The sequence below is a fragment of the Podarcis gaigeae genome (assembly GCF_964106915.1).
Source record: "Podarcis gaigeae genome assembly, chromosome: 9".
NCBI classification, from domain to species: Eukaryota; Metazoa; Chordata; class Lepidosauria; order Squamata; family Lacertidae; genus Podarcis; species Podarcis gaigeae.
In genome coordinates this window covers 27,674,561-27,698,711 of record NC_139685.1, presented here as the reverse complement: position 1 = coordinate 27,698,711, position 24,151 = coordinate 27,674,561, and positions in this window count along the sequence as shown.

The following is a 24,151-nucleotide window of genomic DNA, read 5'->3' as shown; positions in this document are numbered from 1 at the left end:
TCCTGTGGCTGTTTGAAAAGAGGAGAAAGCAAAATTTCCTTGGTAGAGGGGTTAAAAAGTAGCAGATAGCAGACATGGGGAGGGGGCAGTTATAATTCCTAGGTCAGAGGGGAGACTGGAAACTGGCCACCTGCAATTTCCTACTTCTGTTTTCCTTCTCCACTATGTTGCAACAGCAATAAATAATATAAATTAGTAGTTGTGTTAGTAGTAATGGCAGTTTGCTTGAAGCAGAACTGAAAGAGTTGGTGCTTGATTAGACTGGAAAAGAATGCATCAAACTGACCAGGATTATGAGCACAATAAAGGAACACTGTGCACACACAGGCTTGCTCTTGATAGGGTGTTCATTTCCAGACTGAACTCAGAGAAAGGAATGAAGTATAACCCCAAAAGAATGCATTGAATGTCAGGAGGGTAGAAGTGGGGTTTTTCCTACTCCGATCCACTAGAGAAGTCAATGAAAGCATAGAGAGAGGAAACTATTCTCAATCTTTCCACGTTTTATTCCCCATACTCCAGCTTTTTTAAAAGTATCAGACATTGTAATAGTGCAGCATAGAACAACTTTTGGCTGTCAAGCTGCAATAACCTACCAGGCATGTATTCTGGCCTGGCAGTCCTCCTGTTTGTAGTGTTCCAAGCTGGTTTGTTGTATGAAACTTGCGAGTTGATTTTGCCTCTTCCCAAAGTGCTCATTGAGAAAAAGACCTTCAGCAGAGAACCTTCTATAATGCAGGCACTCAGGAACACTTGAGTGTCGGAAAAATTGCTCAGATTATTAGACACGTCCTGAGAATGCCATTCGATGGACATTGGTTTGCATATAGTTTGTGACCAGAACCCTCTTCTGGCTCACTTATGCTTTCAGTGGATGGATTAGGAGGGGAGACGTGTCCACCAGCACTTGGGCAGCTTAGTTTTAGGAATAACCTTTTCATATATCTGTAGGCAATTTACAAACATACTATAAAAACAGCTAAAAATAGTTTTAAGAACAGCACAGAATGCACACTTCAAGCAAAGACATTTTAATCCATATGGAAAAGCTTGTCAGAACAAAAACATCTTCAGTTGCCTCTGGAAACTGAAGATAGTGGGCATTTAGCAGTGATGGAAGGGGGGAGATGTATACACATACAAATCTCCTCTCTACCACATGAGAAGGAACCCTGATTGGCCAGTATTTCTGCTCACAGGAGGCCTCTGTGCACATAGATTCACTTCACACAGCATGAAATATGCAGCTGCCAGAGGGTGTTGACCGTCAATACTTCCATCAATTTCAACTTAACCCAAGCTCCATTTTTCTTTCCTCTCCTTTTGTACATTTAGTATTATTGTTATCATTAGACTATTTTCTGCTTGGTTAACGGCTTGGACAGCTGCAACAGCAACTGCTGTTGGATTCACATTGGGCAGATGCAGATGCAAGAATGTAAGGCAGATGATAAGGACACTCTCAGGTTCCAAGAGAAGAAATCAAAGCCAGTGAATCTCTGTACACTCCACTTTACAGTGGTACCTCGGGTTACATATGCTCCAGGTTACATACGCTTCAGGTTACAGACTCTGCTAACCCAGAAATAGTTCCTCGGGTTAAGAACTTTGCTTCAGGGTGAGAACAGAAATCATGCTCTGGCAGTGCGGCAGCAGCAGGAGGCCCCATTAGCTAAAGTGGTGCTTCAGGTTAAGAACAGTTTCAGGTTAAGAAAGTACCTCCGGAATGAATTAAGTACTTAACCCGAGGTACCACTGTACTAATAAACATTGCAAATGAGGCTTTTTACAATATAAATTCTGATAGAAGGAAAGACAACAGGGGAAAGCAGGAGAGGGGAATAAGAAAACACACACACACACACACACACCATATTCCTACACAGGAAGTTACCTTATACTAAGTCAGACCGTTAGTCCATCTTGCTACATACTGTCTACACGAGCCTTTCTCAACCTTGGATCCTTTGGTGTTTTTGGACTACAGCTCCCATCATTCCTAGCTAGCAGGACCAGTGGTCAGGGATGATGGGGACTGGAGTCCAACAACTTCTGAGCACTCAAGGTTGAGAGAGGCTGGTCTCCTGGTTGTGGCTCTCCAGGTTTTCAGACAGGAGTCTTTTCCAGGCCTACATGGAGATGTAGGAAACTGTACCTGAGACCTTTTCCATGCAACACAGATGCTCTACTACTGAGCTACAGTCCTTTTCATAGCTCAGGAAGAAGGTTAATCATTCCCACCCCCATTCATCTGTTTAGCCTTTTTGCTGAGAGGACAGGTCTCGTTTCATGTCCTCCTTAGGTATATGTCCTGCAAGTTTGTTGTTTTCTAAAGTTGGGGTGAGGAACCTGAGTCCCTCCAGATGTTATTGGACTCCAACTCACATTTGCAGCAAATTGTTAACCCCAGCCAGCATGCCAATGGTCAGGGGTGATGGGAGTTGTAGTACATGGGGAGGCCAAGGGTTGCCCAACGTTGCTCTGCATCCACTGCTATAACAACTAGCCTCCTAACCTTAGTTATATCCCCATAAATCCCATTCCTCATCAATTTTGGTGTTCTGCTTCACAGGAAATACATCCACATGCAGAAGTGTCAACAGTAACTCTCACATTATCACATCCATCTCCATTTAACCCCTTGCCCATTGGGTTGCCTTCTATGGATACATCTTTTAGCGATTAAAAAAGAGGAAGATTTATTGACTTTAAGCAAAGAATAGATACGATTCGGCAAAGCTCATTAATCACTGGAACTTTCTGACTGAGGCAATAGCTTTGATTGGAGCACAGAGACAAACTCAGAGAGCAATTTGTTAAAATCCACTCCTTGTTACAATGCACCCTACCATTTTCTACGATATTGGGCCTGGCCTACACATGCAGCATGATGAGGTGGTAAAATGGACTGTAGCGTTTTGGAGGCAGGTTTCTTGTATGCAACAACAGAGAGTATAAACTGCTTGTAAAGAGTTGGCAATATAATATATATATACCCAGAGAGAGAGAGAGGGAGAAAGACACACACACACACACACACACACAGAGAGAGAGAGAGAGAGAGAGAGAGAGAGAGAGAGAGAGGTTTTTTCTTAAAAAAGTTTGTGGGTGTTCTCATTTTGACTCAAGAAAATCATCATTTTATAGTTCAAATTGAGGAAAACAAATACAGTAAGTGGACAAAGTACAAAGATTCACAAAGATTCTTTAGGGGTATGCATTCCCCTGTGCCCCCCCAAAAAAGCACTATGTATGTATGTAAGTATGTACACATACACACACAGAGACTTACCATATGCAGTCTGAACTGGGACAGCCAACTCTACTACCTGAGCAATCTAGCTGCCTAATTTTGCCACATGTGTAGATGAGGGCTGCAAACACACCATACTCTTAAATCTCCCCGCCCCCCAAAGAATCCTGATAACTATAGTTTGTTAAAGGTGCTAGGAACTGTATCTCTGTGCAGGGCAAAATACAGTTCCCAGGATTCTTTGGAGTGGATATGTTTTAAATGTGTGGTTCTGTAAGCAACCCAGTCCTCAGACAGAAAACTCTAGAAAGGACAGTGCCGAATATGCTACTCTACTGTCTAAACTCTAAAACTAGAACTGCACTTTCCCAGTCTAGAATAATTTAATATCAGAAATACTCCTATTTAATTAACTGTTTTCTTGAGTTCACCCTGTTTCATACCCATTAGTTACTTTATAAGGTAGGTCAGGCTAAGAGACTAGGTCAGGCTCAATGTCACGCACTCTCCAATCCTCTACTCATTGGTAGTGAGTCTCATGCTACAGTAGATGTGTGTAGCATTGCACTGCCCTGAGACAAGGTACTGTAGCTGAGTTCAATACTCAATCAAATGCACACACTGACTCTGGGAAGTCTGAGCAGGGGCGGAGGAAGGGGGCAGGGGGGTGGCCTACCGCAAGTGTCACCACTGAGGGGGTGACAAAATGTCGGGCAACACTGTGGCTTGGGTGCACGCAGGCTCCGCGCTGCCCCAAACTGTCTACCCACCGCCTCCCACTCAGCTATAGGGTGGCTGAGTGGGAGGAGGCAGGCAGACTCCTCGGAGGCCCCACAGAGCGTCCTGCCCCAGATCGCCCCACCCCACGGGCGACTGGTCCTGCCCCCGTGGGTAGTTGGCCCCAACCCCACAGGCGGTTGCCCCCCCACCACCACAGGGGGCTGGCCCCACCCCAGGCGCAGGGCACGCACACCGCCCCAGGTGCCTGATCGGCTTGCTCCGCCGCTGAGTCTGAGCTCTTAAGGAATTAGGAAGGTGGGAACCTGCTTTATATTCAGTTAGATCACTAGCCAATCTTGCACAGCAATGTCAATATTGATGGACAATGGTTCTCTAGGGTCTTAGAAAGGGCCCTTTCTTAGAATTATCTATACAGTGGTACCTCGGGTTAAGTACTTAATTCGTTCCGGAGTTCCGTTCTTAACCTGAAACTGTTCTTAATCTGAAGCACCACTTTAGCTGATGGGGCCTCCTGCTGCTGCCACGCACAATTTCTGTTCTCATCCTGAAGCAAAGTTCTTAACCCAAGGTAATATTTCTGGGTTAGTAGAGTCTGTAACCTGAAGCATATGTAACCTGAAGCGTATGTAACCCGAGGTACCACTGTAGATGCTGGCGATTGATCCTAGAAGCTGCTATAGGTAAAGCCAATGCTCTACCACTGAGCTATGGCTCCTCTCCCTGAATTCAAGGGCTTGACTCATCATGGGCCTTCCTCAATATTCACTTTTCTAAACTTTAGCCTTCTAAACTAAATTCAAAACTGAGCTTTCCATTTGAAATGAGGTGTTTTTCTACCCTTTAGCCAATAGGCTGCACTTGAAGCCTAAACTGAGTCGATAAAGAGCTATTTTGCCAGTTTGTTTAAGCAATCCCTTTGCTGAGTGCAGTTGATTGCGAAAATCATGCATTTCTCAAATTTCTACAATTAGGGGTTGGCACATTTTCCAGAGAAATAGTTAAAACACCAGGTTCCCTGGCAACACATACATTTTGCAGTGCAAAGAAACTAACCAGCAGTTATGCCTGATTATCCCGAATAATTATATGGTATGAACACTGAAATTAGAAAGGCCTAATGTAAAATGTGATTATTATTTTCTGCGTGGTAATAAATTGAATTAGGCTGGGGAAAGGCTGTATTGATCTGGAACTATATTTCAGTTCTCTGTGTGTCCTAAGTTGTCCTACCTCTGTTTGAGAAAAGCAAAAGCCAGGACATTCCTATACTGAAATAGTGAGCTGAGCCATGCTCCTGAAACAATTTCCACAAGAAACTCTCCTGGCGGAAGCGGATGTGTTGGCTTTTTCATGCCAAGACAGAGTTTAACCCAAAGCAGCAGCTGATGCCTTCACAGTTGAGAGCTGAATGATGGAACAGCCATTTTAATGCTCCTGAATCTTAATATTGAGACTTGATGACAATATTTAATCCCATCAAACTTCAAAAGTTGGCAGCGGACCGCTGTGTCTTTACGTTTCTGATGTGTGCGAGGGTACAGTTAGACAGAAGATAAAGTTCTTAATGTTTCAAACAGCTTTCAGATTCTGAAATAATCTAACAACAGGCAGGAAGTTTTAAGTTAAGTGTGGTGCTTCCTTTTAGAAGGCATGACAGATGTCAAAACACCCCGCAGTCAATGCATGAGCTTTATTAACAAGTGTTTTTTGAAAAAAGATTGAGAAGGGATTTGACTGGAGAGCTTTAGGGGATATGTTTCACTCCTGAGATTTTTAAAAGGAAATAAAAAATTCTAGATTAAGCTAAAAGATAAAAGCTTCAAATCTATCTAATTTCAAACCCATAAAGACAATGGGGATTCATTATTCAATCAATAGGAACCTATGCAGTAAGAAGCATTGTCAATGATTTAAGCTTATCCATCTTGCAAAGGATTGATTTATTTCAAATTCCTGAATCATTTCCTAGTATTTTGTAATAATTTATTCAATTAAATTACAAAAGCATAAAGAATGCAAATGCTTACAGCAGTTGATAAAGGGAGTCCAATATTTCTTGAAATAGATTCTCCACCTCCAATTCTAATGCAACCCAAACATTTCATTATCCAGGCAATATCGCTGAACATGTGCACCTATTCACCTAAAGAGGGATTTCTGGAGTTCCTCCAGTTCCTAGAAAGGACTCTTTTGGCAGCGGTTAATTTATCTGAAAGATATTTGAGAATAATTTGTGACCCAGCATAAGGTGATGACTTTGCCTGTATCCATTTTGTGATTTGTTTGTTGCACTACAATGAACTCCATTAACTGCATTTATTCATATCACTGATATATGGACAGAAGAGAAACATTTGCAAAATGATGAATGGGCAAGGTTGGGAAGGTTTTCATCAGCATGAAATAGCTCCAGCTGGCCTGGGTCACAATGCAATTGCTGGGGAATCAGCAAGTGCCCATTCAACTGAATGAAGAGTGGCATTTCTTTATCCATTCCTTGAAACACCCCCACGCCAATGTCACTTCTGCTGCCAGGTCTGCTAGACCTGGGTTATAATAGTGGACAGAGCAATCTGAGATCCCAGACTTGAAAGATGGAAAGGAACGAAACAGAGGGTCCACTTTGCCTCTTGTATTGGCCAGGGCAAAGCATACAGGAATGGCTATTTCCCCTTTCCTTACTGTGCAAGGTCCAGGATTGCCCAGCAGAGGGCCATCAATTGGACTGGCCCTGTCCTATCCCTGTATTGGCCTTAACACCACCCGCTACCAATTGTAATATTGCCAGCAGGAGTACACACCCCATGTTTTTGGTGGGTACAATCGGGGCCACCACAGCAGTGGGACTCCCCTACCCACACACTTATTGACACAACCCAATACCTCTAGTTGCACAGTTCAGGTATTAGGAATGGCCTCTTCTAATAACATCTGGAGTTTGGGAAAGGAGAAAGTTATAAAGGTAAGGCCTCATATTTTGTCCCTGCTAAAACACACTCTGTTGAATCTATTTACAAAAGCTAACTCATCTCATATAAGATTTTCATTCTCTCCCCCTCCCCCAATTTTCAGCATAAGGATCCAGTTTTTGCAAATGTGATACTTTTTGCAAACCCGGCAGGGAAACAATATTTTTATAATGGAATTCATTTCCATGAGCTGTAGACCACAGCTAATCCATAAGATCTTGTCCAAGCTACCCTAAAAGCCTCATAAATACAAAATAGTGATTTTGCGAAGTATTCTATGCTTGTCCTTTGTTATATCTAAGCAAAAAAACCTGCAACCCAGTATGTAATCCAAATCTGTGTGCAGAAAATACAACAAGCATTTTCTTCTATGAGATAGATAAAAGAGGGTTTCTGAAAACCAGAGATATACTGGGAAATCTCTCAATAATACAGAGCCCAAAGAAGATATGAAATATATTATACATGCATGGAGTTTTCCTTGCAGTTCATAGTTATGGAAACTCCTGGCTCCCTAGGGCCAAACTAGCTCAAACTTGAAATAATTTAATTGCAGGTAAGCTTTAATTACAACCCCTGAGATTCTCTCCTGGTTGAGTTTTCATTTGGGCATGTGAGTAGCTTCCCCCACCCATCTCTCTCTCTCTCTCTCTCTCTCTCTCTCTCTCTCTCTCTCTCTCTCTCACACACACACACACACACACACACACACACCACCACCACCACCAATTGCAGCTTCTTTGGTAGAAATAATATTGGCAGCAGAGCAAACAAAGAAGGAGAGATCTCTTTCTTTTCTGCCTCCCCTCCCTGGCAGCTGGAATACTGAAAAAATACAATTTTCCTGGGGACTCCAAACATAGGGCACCCTGGGAAAATTACATTAACAATATACCCAGGAAGGGAACACTGGGGAGAATTCCAGTGAAAACAGAAATTGCCAATGTCTGCTCATTAAGCACATGTCTGGAATAAAAATCATTCCAACAAATGTGACTGGTATTCACTGTTGCTGCTTTTGGTTCACAAATCATACTTAACTGGTTCAACTCACCCACCCCATTTTCATTGTGTTTCCCCTGCAATGGGAAAAAAAGGGATGGAACAAAGTAATTAATTGAATTAATTCCATAAATTATGTCACTTCACCACAGTGGGCAGCGAAATGAATAATACAGTTTTGAGCAGAAGATGAAATGCAGCAGAATGAAAACAATGCTGTGTGTGATGAATAGAAATGGAAATGAGATAGGAAATGATGCCTTCATAACATCCTGAAGGGGAGGGAAGAATGACAGAATGAAAGAGAGGTGAGAGAGAGAGAGAAAGGACCTGCTGTATGCCATCACGGTTGTCATAAAGGAAGAGAAACTGAGAAACAGAAACACAGATGCAACCAAGCATTTGGAATCAACGGAATAGCAATGGGATGCTTATCAGCAGTTTTAGAACTCTCAGGGAATGGTAGGAATCGCTGTTTTCAAAGAGCCTTTCACTTCTGTCCATAATTAGGAGGCGCTTAACCATTTTTGTTTAAAAGCTATTTTGGCTCGGATGTGTAAATGTCACAGGCAACGAAAAGGAGAATATGAAATGTGGCCTTTGCTTCTAACAATGAATGGTAGCTTTGTTTCGTAAATTGTAAGAGCCTTCCATATTTCAAAACAGCATCTATACCGAGCCTTTGGGAAGATGCAAATTTATTTAGATTTAGTTGATTAATCAATCAGGTAAAGGTCAGGTGACTATAGCTGAACTAAAACTAAACTAAAATGAATTAATTTGCTGAGAATCCTATGAAAAACACCTGCCCCCCCAAAAAAGAGCGTAAAGCTGCTAGAGTATATCAAATACATGAATGCTGCCCTTTCTTATCCTCCTGGTATTAAAATACAATATATATATATATATATATATATATATATATATATATATATATAAAGTCTTACTGTTAAAATTTTGGGGCAAAGGGTTTCACCCCAATTGCATCTAACCAGCCTGACATTCAAGGTCATCAGCACTTGTCATCTTATTTTTTATATTTATAAAGTGGTGATTTGTAGTCTGCTGAGAGAAATTCACCTTGATTATCCCAGCTTTAGTGTGATTAAGAGACTAAATACATAGCACCTCTTGACTAATCAGTGTGATTATTCAAAAGGTTGCCTTTTATTATAAAGACACCTTTTCCAGTGGCTGAGCATATGTGAGGCTATTTCTTAAATCACGAGAAATGTAAGACTGCAACATTATTCAGAATTTACAACTCAGTCTTCTGCCATATTGACAATTGTCTTTCATCTGGGCCACATTTCCAGGCTGAATTTAAAACATCATACAAGAAGGCGTTGCAATAAGGATCTTAAAACAAACGATGGCACTTTGTAGATGATGTATTATTAAAGCACATTAGCACACCATTCATATAGGGAAGATGTAGGATGATACCGGCTTGCTATGTCTCTTGACAGAAATGCACCCATCAACCATGCATTTGGGAGAAATATGAAGGCTGAAGTGTGTGTTTATAACAGAGGGGTTCTCAAATTGCCCTCCAAGGCCATTTTCCCCCATATCCCACATCCCCCTACACCGCCATTCAAGTTTCAATTACATCACATTCTAATCTTTAATAGAATATTTCAACATTTATTTTATCAACATTAAACTCCTTCTTTTAAATTATGGTGGAGGGAGACTTGTACAGCACATTTCCATGCAGTGAGAAATTCGTACTTGAAAATATTCAACCATTTTTCAGAAGTAATGCTGCTTCTATTAAAGCTATCATTGATAATAACTTTGCCAAGGATATTGAGTAGACACAGCACTAAGCCAGCTTAAAGAGATATTAAGGAGATGTTTTGGAGAAAACAGCAGAGATAAGCCTTCTGGAGCAATATGGTAATAAATCACAGAAAAGAAATAAAAACAGGTGGGTGGGGGTCGAGGGAATCATGCTCACAAAATTTATTTTAACAGGGGGAAAGTGAAAGGAAGAGATAAAAACCATTTGTCAGCCAGTGTGCGCCACAGTTATGAGGAAACCTAGAAGTCCCGAAATATGAAAAGCCACATTGCCCCCCTTGAAAAGTATGGTGTCATTGTTGCTTCTCAAGACTGTGGGGGGTATAGAGTCAAGGCTGGTAACCCAATCAGCAAGTCCAATTGGTTTTCCAGAAATTATCAGTGGTCTAGTAGGTAGGATTTGGTGTAATCTTAAGTGCTCTTGGTCTTGACTCGAACCAAAAATGTTACATTGTGGTGGAAAGAAATAAACTTGTTAATATTCATTATTGAGTAAATTTCTAGTCCTTTAACATACATTAGTACAGTGGTACCTCAGGTTACATACGCTTCAGGTTAAGAATGGACCTCCGGAACGAATTAAGTACGTAACCAGAGGTACTGTATGTGAAGGTAGTAGTCTATTCAATTGCTCAGGACTTGGTGTACCTGGCTCATTTCTGTGGAGACTATCCTGTTTTAGGATGAGCAATATTTTAAAAAAACTTCCTGGTAATATGATTTTTACCTAATCTGATTTAGGGGCATGCAAATCAGTCAATTTCTGATCCATGTTCTTGGTGTTCATCCACAAGTCTGTTCCCTCTCATTTCTGCATTAGTGCACAAAGACACATACATTATCTGTCTATTTTGTTGTTTTTTGATAGTTTCTATTTTCTTGAGTCTTCTCTTTTGGAAATATGTATTTGCCATGAATTATCAATAAAATAAAAGTAAATAAAATGAATAAATAGGTAATTTAATAAGTATTTCTAAATGTATTTCCTTTCAGAATATGAATTTTAAATGCCTCTAGAACCAAGAAGTCAATTGGAATAATTGGGAGGTATGAAAATTTAGTGGATAACTTAAATCTATACATTAGTTCAGGACATATAGATAGGGTTAGTTCTTTCATAATTTTACAAAAAGCATGCTCTCATCTTCTCTCATATTTCTGTCAATGGGCAGCTATTCAGGAGCAAACAGCTGAGACTTCAAAATGGAAATTGCTGAAGTCTAAACCTGGGAAGGCCTTAGTGGCTGATGTGGTAGGATGCTGGCACTCATCTGACCTCTGGTCAGTCGTGTTGCTACTGCTTATCAGAAGGAAGAGGATGAAGCAGCAGAGATGTTGGTGCAGTGCTAATGCACTAGGAGGAGCTCTGGATTGGTGCCGCTGGTGTGTTAGAACTGTGCCAACATCAGCACTGCCTCACCCCATCTCTGCTGCCTCCTGATAAGTAGCAGTCCTGCGACTAATGGAGGTCAGGTGAATGGTCCCACCCCACCCAATCATCCACTACTGTGGAGAGTCTAAAGGAAGAAACTTCAGCAGCAGTCTGGCAAAAGAGCTGAAGCCAGAATGTCAGTTGATGGCAGTTGCCTACAAAAGTCTGAGACAGGGAAGAAGGCTTGAGGCAAAGATATCAGTGAAGTCCATAATTTAGCTGGGGTGAAGGAAATGCTTAGTGCCTTCCCTCTAGTCCTCAATATAGCCTGTGTGTTAACTAGAGGAGGAGAAACTTAGGAGCAATTGGCCATTCGTTAAGGACGTGGGTGGCGTTGTGGGTCAAACCACAGAGCAGAAGGTCGGTGGTTCGAATCCCCGCAATGGGGTGAGCTCCCGTTGCTCGGTCTCTGCTCCTGCCAACCTAGCAGTTCGAAAGCACGTCAAAGTGCAAGTAGATAAATAGGTACCGCTCCAGCGGGAAGGTAAACGGCGTTTCCGTGCGCTGGTCTGGTTCGCCAGAAGCAGCTTAGTCATGCTGGCCACATGACCCGGAAGCTGTACGCTGGCTCCCTCGGCCAATAAAGCGAGATGTGTCCTGCAACCCCAGAGTCGGTCACAACTGGACCTAATGGGCAGGGGTTCCTTTACCTTTACCTTTACCTTAACAGAACAGCACTAGATCCAGTAAACAACTTTCTGCTTAAAGAAACTGTGCCCATTAAAGTAAACTTTAAAGCAACTCACTACAGAAACATCATTTTACAATGTACCTGCTAGTAATATTGTGTTTCTAAACAAGTTCAATGCATTACAATATACCTATTTGAGTCCTAAATATGCCTCCTAGTCTATTCATCCCATGCCTAAACCCAGCTGGTGTGTGTGTTACGTTGTGAATAAATGAATTCTTTGGAACAAATGGTGGCAACAGAGTTATAAAAGAGACGAAGGAAACATCTGCTCGCTAGTGTGTCTCCTAAACCGAGAGGCCAGATCAGTTCACCCTTTAAGCAAAGACTTGTGTTTGCAACTCTCCAACTTTTTCAATTACATTTTTTTTAAACAACAACAGTGAAGTGACATTGCTTTTAAAAATGGATTCTGAATGTCGGGGAAGTGTATCTGTCACTTTGATTAATACTGTTTGTGTTTGCATGCAGCATCAAATCATTTACTGAGGTTAGAGTTGCTATGAGGGTGATAATTGTGCATGCAAACTACAGCTGTGATGTATGCTGATGTCTGGAAAACCATGGCAAAAACCTCAGTCCCTATTGGCCCCTGCAGTCACCCTTGACTTGCAAGCTCCAGCAAGCCCAACCTGGTGAAATCCAAATGGATGGGGGGGGGGAGAATGGTCTGCAATCTATGGGAAACATTGTGCAATACTGGCAAATACAGTTTAGGATTTTCTAAATCTAATTGTTCACCTAAAGCCAAGTCATAAGGGGAGCTTCATAAACAAAGAATGCTGTGTTCTCTTTGTATGAGGATCACTACTGCAAAATGGATGTTTCTTTAAGGCTGCAATATTCTATTACTGTATTGATGCATGATTGTTTCCTAAACACTGCATTGTTCCTTGATCTCAGCTCATCCAATTCTTATTGCTATTCATGTTATGTCCTGCGCTGCTGTATTGTAATATTGATTCCCTTCATTTTGTATAGGAAACGTTATGTAAATTGCTGGGCGAGGCAAGTAACAGATACTTTTCATATACTTTATTAGTTCAAAGCACCTTGTTGGGCAAAAAGAAGTACGCTTCATTTTAAATTTAGGATGTGACTTATAAAGATCATCCTGGCTTCTCATCTTCCTGACATGCACTGTGCTATGGGGATGAAAATGCAGGATGTTATAAATCTGATTATTCTGAAGTATTGTCTTGGGGATGAGAAGATTACTCCCACCTGTGCTCTGCTACAAGACTTCCTTGGGATGGAATCTCTCCTAAAAGGGAACTCTTCCTTTGAGCTTTGGGGGATGGAGTAAAGCATGTAGGAATGAATCACCTTCTTTACATGCAGAAGGTCCCCAGTTTAATCCAAAGAATTCCTTTTCCATTTGATATGGATTGGGGTAAAGTTCTACAGGTAGTATAAATAAATTAGGCAATGTTTTCTTAAAGTCACCAAATTATCTGAGGAAAATTGTACCTGGCTAATAGGCAGGAGGAACTACTCACAAAATTCCTCACAAGTGTGTTTTTGTTTTTGTTTGGTTTTGCCCACTACTGAACCCACAGTTTAATTCCTTAGCATTTCCAACTTTGAAACCATTCTCCCTCTTCAGCAGCGTTGTTTCTCTATCTTCCATGGTTTGATTTTTGCAAACTTGGGAAATGAGATCTGACTGCACAATCAACTGAAGAAGAGCCATTACATCAAAATTGCATGGCTATTTAAAAAGATAACAGAACAGAGTAAATAAAACCGAGGTTCTCAGCACTGCTAGCTCAACCCAAAAAAACAGGAAGTCTTTTAGCTGCATGCATCATATATTCTTCGATATCAAAAGTGCTTTTCAACAGCTGTATAAAATATTAGCTTGAGAAGCTGATGACATAAGTGCCTGCTACATAGTTTAGTGTCCTTTTTTCTTTCAAAAATTGAGCTGGGAGGTTTATTACTTATGGAATGTGCTGATTTGACAGGACAGCAGTATAGGCTCTTGGGTTTATATTCTGCTCTGCCATGCTCTCCTGGAGTGCCTATATCCTTAGTCACCTCTACCTACATGCTGCATTTTGTATAAAATCAGATCTGTATATAATATTGAAAAGGAAAACATGGTTCCTCTTCAAATGCCAACAAAAATGCATATTTGCAACGGTCTTTTCAATAACATGGTAGTGCCAAATGGATTTCTGTGGATCCGTCTTTATGAGTTTACACATGCATATTTTTCAGAAGTTGACTGTGAACCAGACATTGGAGGTCACCTCTGGATTAGCCATTGAGTGCAATGGCAGACCTTGGGGTCTCAAATTTCAATGGTGCCCTGTGCAACACCAAAATTGGGTGTGTGCCCCCACTTCCTGCCTTCCATTGCTACATAATAATTTTGGTGCATCTGAGGCTCCACTCCCAGTGTGCTCCCGAAATCTGTCCTGCTGAGTGTTCCCTTTATCTGATATGTCCTCAAAGAATGCTTTCAATAGTGAATGTGTACAGCTGCGTACAGAAGAAAACTGAATGTGCACAGCTGTGAATCAACGAGTGATAGAATACCACATATATATATCTAGAAGGATGACTTTCCATTCTTTCATGAGCCCTCTTCCGGGGTTTCCTGGATATGCTTTCTATTGCAGGAGGGGGTAGAATGAGGTTGCATTGGCCAGCCGCATGCATTCTGTCACATTTCCTAAAGGAAAGCTACTGCACCCTACAGGATTAATCATTCTGCTGGACAGCTCTTGAGTGTAGGGGTCAATCCAAGGTGGATTGACTGATGCAGGGCTTCCTTCCCCTTTACTAGCTATTTCTTTAATTAGGGTTTTTAAGATATTAAACATTAATCCTGCCCCCAGACTTATTTGAGACCAGATCTGTGGCAGTGCAAAGATGGTCCCCAGGATGACCCAGGGGAGATCAACCAGTTGCACCCCAAATCATAGCCATGGGGCAGATTGGCGCAACTGTGCACAGCCCCAGCATAAAGGCAGCATTTGAATCAGGCATAGGCAAACTTGGGCCCTCCAGATGTTTGGGACTACATTTCCCATCATCCCTCACAACTGTTCCTTTTAGCTAGGGAAGATGGGAATTGCAGTCCAAAACATCTGGAGGGCCCAAGTTTCCCTATGCCTGATTTGATTCAGTGACATGTCAACAAATAGGGATGGCAGCATTAGGGTATAGCATGCAGGGTGAGCAAGGAGGGCCGGACAAGAGAAGATGTATCTTTTGATATAGGATATTTAACTACTTACTACTTAATTAACCGACAGCTTCTTAGTAATCTCCATGTTTTAGAAACTAATGGATAAAAATAAGAAATTTATGCATGACATTCAAATCTGTTGAACCAAGAGAAAGAGTGGGCGTTTTTGAGAAAGCTCAGCAATAATTTGGACACAAAATAACTCACCAAGAACATTTCTTTATTCTACTTCAGTTGTTCCATAAACTTTTCATGCTGACTGATATCTGAAATTCCATTTCGAAGTTACCCTGGTTAGTCATCAAAACTGAGATTCAAAAGAATGCTTAACAAGCTCTACCTTCATAACAAGCAAACTCAAAATATGCAGAATGGATACAAATCTAATGGCCCATTAGTGACTCTCTGTGGCAGGAAGAAATAATTTTTGCAAGATCCCAACCACCATTTTTTTTAAAGAACAAGAGCAGGTCACAAAACAAAACAAGTCATTAAATGAAATTGAGTACTGCATTTGTGATCGGATGCTAATTGATCACCATGATACAAGCCGGAAATATATGCTCAGATTGATTATTGGTAAATAAATAGTACAAAAGTCAATCATTCTAAATCAGGGGTAGCCAACATGGTGTTCTCCATCTCCCATCACACCCAAACAGGGATGATGGGAGTTGGAGTCCCAACAACACCAAGAAGGCACCGTATTATATACCCCTGGTCTGAAAGGAAACTGAACCCAGGTAAACACTGGAACTCCTGGAACTTAAGTACTGGGGTTCACAGAAAAGTGCATTTCCTAATGAAGACTGAAGTGAAATTCTGTCTTTTAGCTCTTAGTGAAGAGTATTAGGAAGAAGGTAGAAGCCTTTTTTATGGAGAAGGTAAGAACTAATTCTTCACCATTCTGCTGCTACTGCTATTGCTATTGCTGACACTATCACTGCTTTAATAAGTTCATCAACAGAGAAAACCAGATGTCAGGAGGAAGATTTTCTAGACAAGCTTTCTTTCTAACATACCAGTTTTCTATGTGAAGTAGAATATAAGGGCTGTAGTCAGGTGGTCTGCTCAAGAGGGGGCCCCAATCTTCTGGAACAGATTTTGAGGATATCCAGGTAGGGGGTTCAGGGGGACAGAGAGGAGGGAGAAGTTCTATTCTGCAAGTAGAAGTTTGTTGTGTATTGGAGGCAATGCTTTTTCAGAGGAATATTCAGACATTTATACCCCCACCCACTGCCCCACTGTCTAAAGTTATGCAGTTTTACCATCTCATCGTAAATACTTATGCAGTTTTACCATCTCATCGTCCATTTGTGAGAACCAGGCCATAATTGAATGTCCTTTGCATGATTCTTCAAGCGCACTCTCTTATCTGTGCCCCTCATAGCAGTGAGTTGTCCCCTTGCTATTTCATCTCCCTCATATTAAATTCTCACAAGGGTTGGCTGCTGTAATAAACAGTAGCGTAGCGTGGGTTGTCAGCACCTGGGGCAAGGCAAGTAATTTGCACCCCCTAACCCGTGGATTTGCGCCCCCTAACCCTAACCCCCAGATGTTGCGCCCTGTGCGGCCGCCCCCCCTGCACCCCCCACGCTACGCCACTGGTAATAAAGGCCTATAATTTGAAATGTTCTTATCCCATTTGGAATCACTGTAGATATTCAAACCACCACCACCATATGATGGTAATATCATACCTCTGAAATATGTATTTTTAGAAGTGTTGTTGTATTTTTAGAAGTGTTGTTGTTGTTTTAAACCACTTTTATTTGTGGCATAGTCATAAAAACCACATAGGGAAATTAAATGGGTGTTCACAAGTAATTTGAAATTATTGATTGCCCAGAACACATACTCTTCATTTTCACCCCATTTACAACATGGCAAATAAGCTTGGTATTCACTGTGTCTAGGGTTTAAAGTGTCATTAAAAAAAAAATTGGTGGAGAAATAATTCTCTCTTGCTTTGCAGCTATGCAATATAGGAAATGAAGTCATACTCTCAAATAAATGAGCTGGCAGCATAAAAACCACTTTAAAAACAACAACAGACATTATTTCCCTTAACAGACCATGCCCCATTTTCACTCTTTGCCCCATCTCACATTATGCGGACCCTCTTAAAAGTATATTGTCCATGAATAAGCCCCTATTCATGGTCAAGGAAACTCAAGTAATCTCTCATCTAATAATAGGGTCTGTTATGAATGCAAAGCACAATTTGCAAAACTGGAGGAAAATAAGAAGAATGAAAAATCACAAGTAGAACATTTCATGGTGATTAATTTATATTTAGATCAGAATTCTCTTGTGACGTTGAAAGTAGTGGTCTATTCACCTTTACATTTCAATAAGAAGAAAAAAGAAAAACATTTGCAATGGCATGTTTGAAGATTAGTACATCATAAAAAAGACAGTTTTGAAGCTCAACCCCTTGTTTGCAAACGGTTCAATGGAGTTAGTTTTTTTAAAAAAAATGTTTGTGCTTACACTGTATATGAAAAGTAATTGTGAATGAATGTAGTATGTGGCAAAACTTCACACAAAACTATGGCACTACTTATAGAGCTAACGAGAAATGAATGGGCTGTGCAGATTTTCTGCCAAATTCTCTGGCACTGAAAAAGGTTGTCTGATTTCACTGCAGTTTTAATTCATAGCTTCTTCCCCATAATTAGCACAAATCCTTTCTCCACTTAAGGAAAAGCAGATTTCCTCCAGCCTCAGGAAATATTGACATGCTAAGCAGAAGCTGCATATCTCCCAACAGATATGCAATATCCACATCATGATGCTGAATTGAATGAGGACATGGTCCATGGACTGATTCTGATAAGGATCTGGTTGGTGGATATAAAAAGGTTCCAAATCCCTATATTAAAACTTTAAAAAGTTGTGACTCTGGTTAATCCAAGGACAATTGTCTGGACTCTCTGTTTCAGGTGTGAACACAATACAGTTATAGCTGAATCAATTGAATTGGCTTCAAGTATTGTTTGAAATTCAGTGTAATTGTGAAGGATTTTTCTTGCATACATACTTGAGCTTCTCTGCTTCCGTAGCTCACATGGGAGAGCATAGACTACACTTCATGTGCTACACTAGCCATGCGTTCTAGTCACATACCCATGCCACATACAATGGTCATAACCAGGTAGGAATTTGGCACAGCTCAGAAGTCAATGCAGTATTCAGAATTCAAGGCTTGCTTTTGTAAAATCAAAAATTATGCATGATTCTCTCAAATTCTCCAGCTGTCTGCCTTTTGCAGAAGGGAATTTCTTTCCAGGGACCTCCTGTAATTTTATGGCTGCCATCCTTGTTACCATGGATGGTTAGAAAGACAGAGTTACAAGCTTATATAATGAAAGAGGATTAAGCTACAAGACTAGGATGACACACAAACTCTGGCTACAGGCGGAACTGCATATATCAACTTTAATGAATCAGACCTTTAGTTTCTGATGCTCCATGCTCATCTACAACAGTATTTTGGCACTGAAGAACAATTTTGCTGTAACTGGAGCCCCCCTGGATTAGAGAGCCAAGCCAGTCATAAAACTGCCTTTTCAATATTCTGCCACTGTACGAAATCCCTCTTTTGTTCTAATTTCAGTGATATACTCTGACGAGAGGGATTTCAGTGAAATAGCCCAAAGTCACAGATCATAAGGTATTGAAGAGAAAGTATTCTTTGAAACAGCATCTCACGAGTTTCTATCACAAATTTCTACTGAGAAATAGGTCCTGCTGAAGTCAATGGGACTTACTCCGAAGTAATCCTATACATGTCTACTCAGAAGTAAATCTCATTTGGTTCAATGAGCGTTAATCACAAATGGATATAGGATTGCAACCTTAATGTGCCAGGCAGCTTTCAAATGAGCAAGTGGTACAATAAGAGAGCTAAATGGCAATGCTATAAGGGCAGATCATAGCATACATGTGGTTCTATACGCTGTTTCATTTATTTCCACTGTAATTTTAACATCTGTACTGTTTTAAGTTTTCTGATGAATTGTATTTTTGTCTCATTTTTGAACTAATGTAAGATACCTTGACTGTCTGTTTTGGGTGCTGGTAAAATTGAGGCATTAATTTCTACCGCTAGATGTATTCTGCCAATAAATATGGATGTGTATAGGTATGAGTTGTGTGGCAGATTCTTTACATCCTCAGAGAGAAATATGCTATTCTCCCATTGTTCACTTGACCCTCATATCTGATAATTCAGTGGAATTCCATGTTAACACGTATGTCTATGCATTGTTGCTTAAGTGCTATTTGGTAGTGGTCCAAATGTGAATGTTGCTCTGTTTTCAGGATAGGATAAACCGAAATATATTTATCTGCAGAATTATGGAGGGGCGGCTGAAAGAGCCACAACAGCAAGGAATGAGAGCTAGCTCATCCCCACCATGTTATGCATGATACAGAGCCTATAACCTATGCTGCAATGTAATGGGGTACACTTGATATGCTTGCAGTGGTGCCTATGGGTTTAATTTAGAAGACTATGTTCCAGCTTTCCTGGCTGAAGATGTGTCTGGAATGGAAAACCTGTCAATTACATTCCTTTGCATCATGACAAGTGACAGACGGAAGGAGAACTATTTTAACAAGTCACACTTACAATCAAATTAGATTTCCCATCTCTCCAAATTTAACTTTTTTAAAAAGATATATGTTTTTACAAGAGTCATCTTCAGTCTGGTTGTAGAATGCTGTTTCCAGTTGTTGTCATCTTAAAAAAAATAATAATAACCAAGAGCCTCAGTCCCCAAATCTCCATAATTGCAGCAGATAAGAGAAGACAAGCAGAAAGGTATTTCAAACATAAAAAGGACATTTCTTGTTGGAAAAGGGGGGAAATGTACAACAGCTGTAAGCTGAAAATGTACAATGTAATCTCTAGTGAGCTTTAGGAGGGGGAATATTGATAATACAGAGTTCTACCTGTTCTCTGAAGAAAGGGAGGAAGAACTGGAACTCTTAAAGAGAATTGGAGGGCACTTTTTATTTTATGACGGAGGATGCTATTTTTAAATGACATTTAGCACATATTAAGCAATAAATTATGTTTAATAAGATACTATTTCTGAATATTAAAAACTAGGCATAAATGATGAGATGTGACAGCTTAAATAAGCCTTTGCAAAGTTCATCTTCTAATTAGTCTATTATAGTCTATAAAATGGAGTTCTTCTCTAGGGCAAATGTCATAGTTCCTACACAATTGGATCATATTTTTACTGTTTAGCCCCTATCTTATAGGAAAAGCCAACATGTAGGCAGGGAGGTGTCTATGCATAGAGTACTAACCTCTTCAAGAAGACACATTTGCACATGCAGCCCACAGGTTTTCCACAATTTATAATCTCATATACATCACTGTATAGATACTGTATGTGCAAAGGCATCCTCCTCTTTGCACTCTATGTTCACATGTTGAGGGGAATAACCTATTTGGCATATGTGGTGCTGGGGGCAGTGGTGCTAGACATGAGCTTGCTCCCATGTTGTTTTTTTCTGTAAGTAGAATGTCTGAATTTGGGCTGGTGTCTTTGTTGAGGTGTGTACCCATCGAGACTAAGTCACCATAGGCTTGGTTTGAAACATTCTGCAAGAGGAATAAGGGTGAAAGAACGCTGAACCAAAATGGCCTCCAATTTTTTTCCATACTATTTGTAGTTGGCAACAATGGGGGGGGGGCATTTTATTGAAAATTCCTGTCAGAAAATTTTCTTCTGAGGAATTTCACCTCAGTTAATGTTGGTGGGAACTCTGTTCTTAATTCATGATGGTGTATCTATCAATCATTGAATCACAGAACGAAGGAGCAGAAGGTTACACACTGACAAAGAGACATCCATCATGTAAAAGTTCCCACAGTGAGGGAGTTTCAGTCTCCTTTGCGGCCAAGTCTATTATGTTAATATTGTTTTTCCACATTGTTGAGATTTATATATATGGAGGAAACTGAGGTTGCATGGGAGCATTAGCTCCTAACAATTGACCTGCTAGCTAAGCTTTCATTAGAGGACTGTATACCAAAACATAAGACATCACCAACTCCATTTCTTGCACACTTGCCATGTCTAGAACCAGGGATGTTCATATAAGACAAATTAATTTCATGTTGGTGTATGAAGAAAGCAATGGGCTAGAGGAGAGGTTGGAAGGAGTAGGGGTCCAACCCATTTCTTCCTTCAAGAATATTAATACAATATCCTAAAAATCATGGATGACAAAATTCAGAAGGCCATTTCAGTGAATATTCTCCAGGGGGTGATCCTGCAAGTCACATCAGATTTTAACAGCTGCAGGTAACAATGTCTGGAAAGAAAGTGGTGGCAACTTGTGTAACATTAAAAGATTCTTGTTTTAACTTGCTTCACATAACACCTTTGGACTCTTTCTGGAAATAAATGGAATAGAAACATTTCAAATATTCTTTCCACATACAAAGCGAAGACCAGTAATCATATGGAGAACCTCAACATTCTATCTTGGTATTTAATATGTGACTCATTCAGTAAGTGCTCAGGGCATACTTCTTCAATTTTCCAGTAGTGGGGAGTAATTTGATCTGAATTAAGGGCTGCAAGAAGATCAAACCTCTCCATTCTGAACGAAATCAGCCCTGAGTGCTCACTGGAAGGACAGATCATGAAGCTGAGGCTCCAATACTTTGGCCACCTCATGAGAAGAGAAGACTCCCTGGAAAAAGACCCTGATGTTGGGAAAGATTGAGGGCACGACAGAGGACGAGATGGTTGGATAGTGTTCTCAAAGCTACCAGCATGAGTATGACCAAACTGTGGGAGGCAGTGGAAAACAGAAGTGCCTGGTGTGCTCTGGTCCATGGGGTCACGAAGAGTCAGACACGACTAAACGACTAAACAACAACAACAACAATAAGGAAAGAATAGTTGCCTTGCTGGTTCACGGCAAGATCTACCTAGGCAAAGCCAGCCCAAGACAGTTTGTTGCCTGAGTAAGGAGCTAGCAGGACTGGCAGCTGAATTTTCATGGCAGGCCAGTGGGGCAAGTCAGTTTACTCCTTGCTAAATGTGAAAGTTATTTGTACATAGAAGAAAGCCCCTCTCCCTTCCGGGAATTCATCTAAAGTTCAATTGGAATTTTGGGGTTCAGAATTCTAATAGTCCCTAGAAATTTACCTTAAGGACAATCCCATCACCTTTGGGCATTATGGCAACTCATAGTCTCCATGCAATGAACATATATGCCGACACCATCCTGAAAAGGGTCAATGAGACTGGAGGAGGTGTGTACTTTTCCTTTTCACAGATAAAGGAAGTATCAGATCAGGCCTGACTCTGAAAAGAAAGATCAACAAGCTGTGGTACTCTCTGTATCTTATGAGCCGGATGATATAAAATCCATATAGTGTTGTACATCCTGTAGCATCTTGTAGTACAAAATGCTTACCTTTGGTTTTAGAATGGGTAATTTTATTTATTTAAGGAGAAAAGCATATTACCTTTCTATTTTTATACTGTTCCTTTACCCTCTCAGTGATATCAAGAGAGTGACTTTGAGCAGTGTTGTATGCCAAACTGCCTTGTCATCATTTCCATAATGTTAACTTTTCCTCAGCTCATTTTGAACTATGAACTCAAGGAAAGAGTGAACTGAAATATTGAACTGAAGAGCTCATGCTCTCCTTCCAGTACTATGTCCTAGGTTGTGAGCTCAAATGCAACCATATTGCATTTAGTTGTACTGAAAAAAATGAGCAGAGTAGCTGAAGAAAGAATATAGAACTATCTTTAAGATACGAACATTCATAAACTTTTATCACTGGATGATTGTTGATGTAGAAAGACATAGACTTCAGCATGGAAATTTCCTTTCTCTCCCACTCTCTAAATCTACTCTTGTAGTTTATAATTATTTATCTGGTTTTCTTGGGTTCAATTCAGACTTAACCATGCTTACAGAGGGCGCGCTGAAATTAAGTTTGTCATAATTAAGCCCCACTGATTTCAGTGGTTCTGCTCAAACATGACTAAAACTCAAACCAGTCCATCATTTCTAGTGGGTTGAATGTTCTTATTGCTGTCTCTTGTTATTTATTAATTGTAGTTTTATGGTGTTGCATTGATTTTATAGGGATAATTTTTTAATAAAAATATGAAATCAGTCTATAATCCTGCCCTTTCCCTCATTGTCCTAGGACAGGTTACATAGTATCAAAACAATAATAAAAAATGCAAAATATAAAGCATTTGACATCTTAAATGGAAAAAAATACAAGGTAAATTTGGGGTTGTGGAGATGGAGACAATTGATATTATTCAGTTATTTGTATTTAGTTATTTATACGTAGGGTCATTTATTTGTGGGGAGTACTTTTTTTGATCACAGTATTGGGACATTGTGACTATTGCAGTTCTCTCTCTCTTTCTCTCTCTCTCTCTCTCTCTCTCTCTTAATTAGCCCATTTCTAGGCTAAGTCTTATATACAATAAATAGCAAGGCAGTTCATAGCATGATAAAATAATTCAATAAATTCCTATAAAAACAGTTAAGTATAACATCCCCAAAGCTGTCAAACTGGCAGTGTGCCATCTTGTTGATAGGTTACTAATGACCTCCTAATGACCTCCTAGCAACAAGAGCCCTAAATGAAGTCTCCTTTGTTAGATGCACTATTACAGTATGTCACAGCACCCTTGACTCTGACAGATGCAGAAACATTGACCTTGATACAACAAGAGCTGGTTATTATGTATGATGCTTTGAGAAAGAGGGCTCTCCACATATGGTTCTTTTTATTTGTTTAATTTTCTCTCTGTGTACCACACAGAGGAATAGTCTGACTGTTTTCCGTGTGAGTTCTCCATTTTTAAAGCCAGTTCAAAACAGCCCAAGTGGCTTGTTGTTTTCAAGATTAATTGAAATCAAACCTCTGCTTCCTAGATCAGAAAAAGCCTTTTATATTCATTGATATTTCAGTATCACTCCAGAATGTTAATTTTTATTGCTGCTGGACAATGTACCAGTACATAGCTCTTTTTTTTCAAAAGCA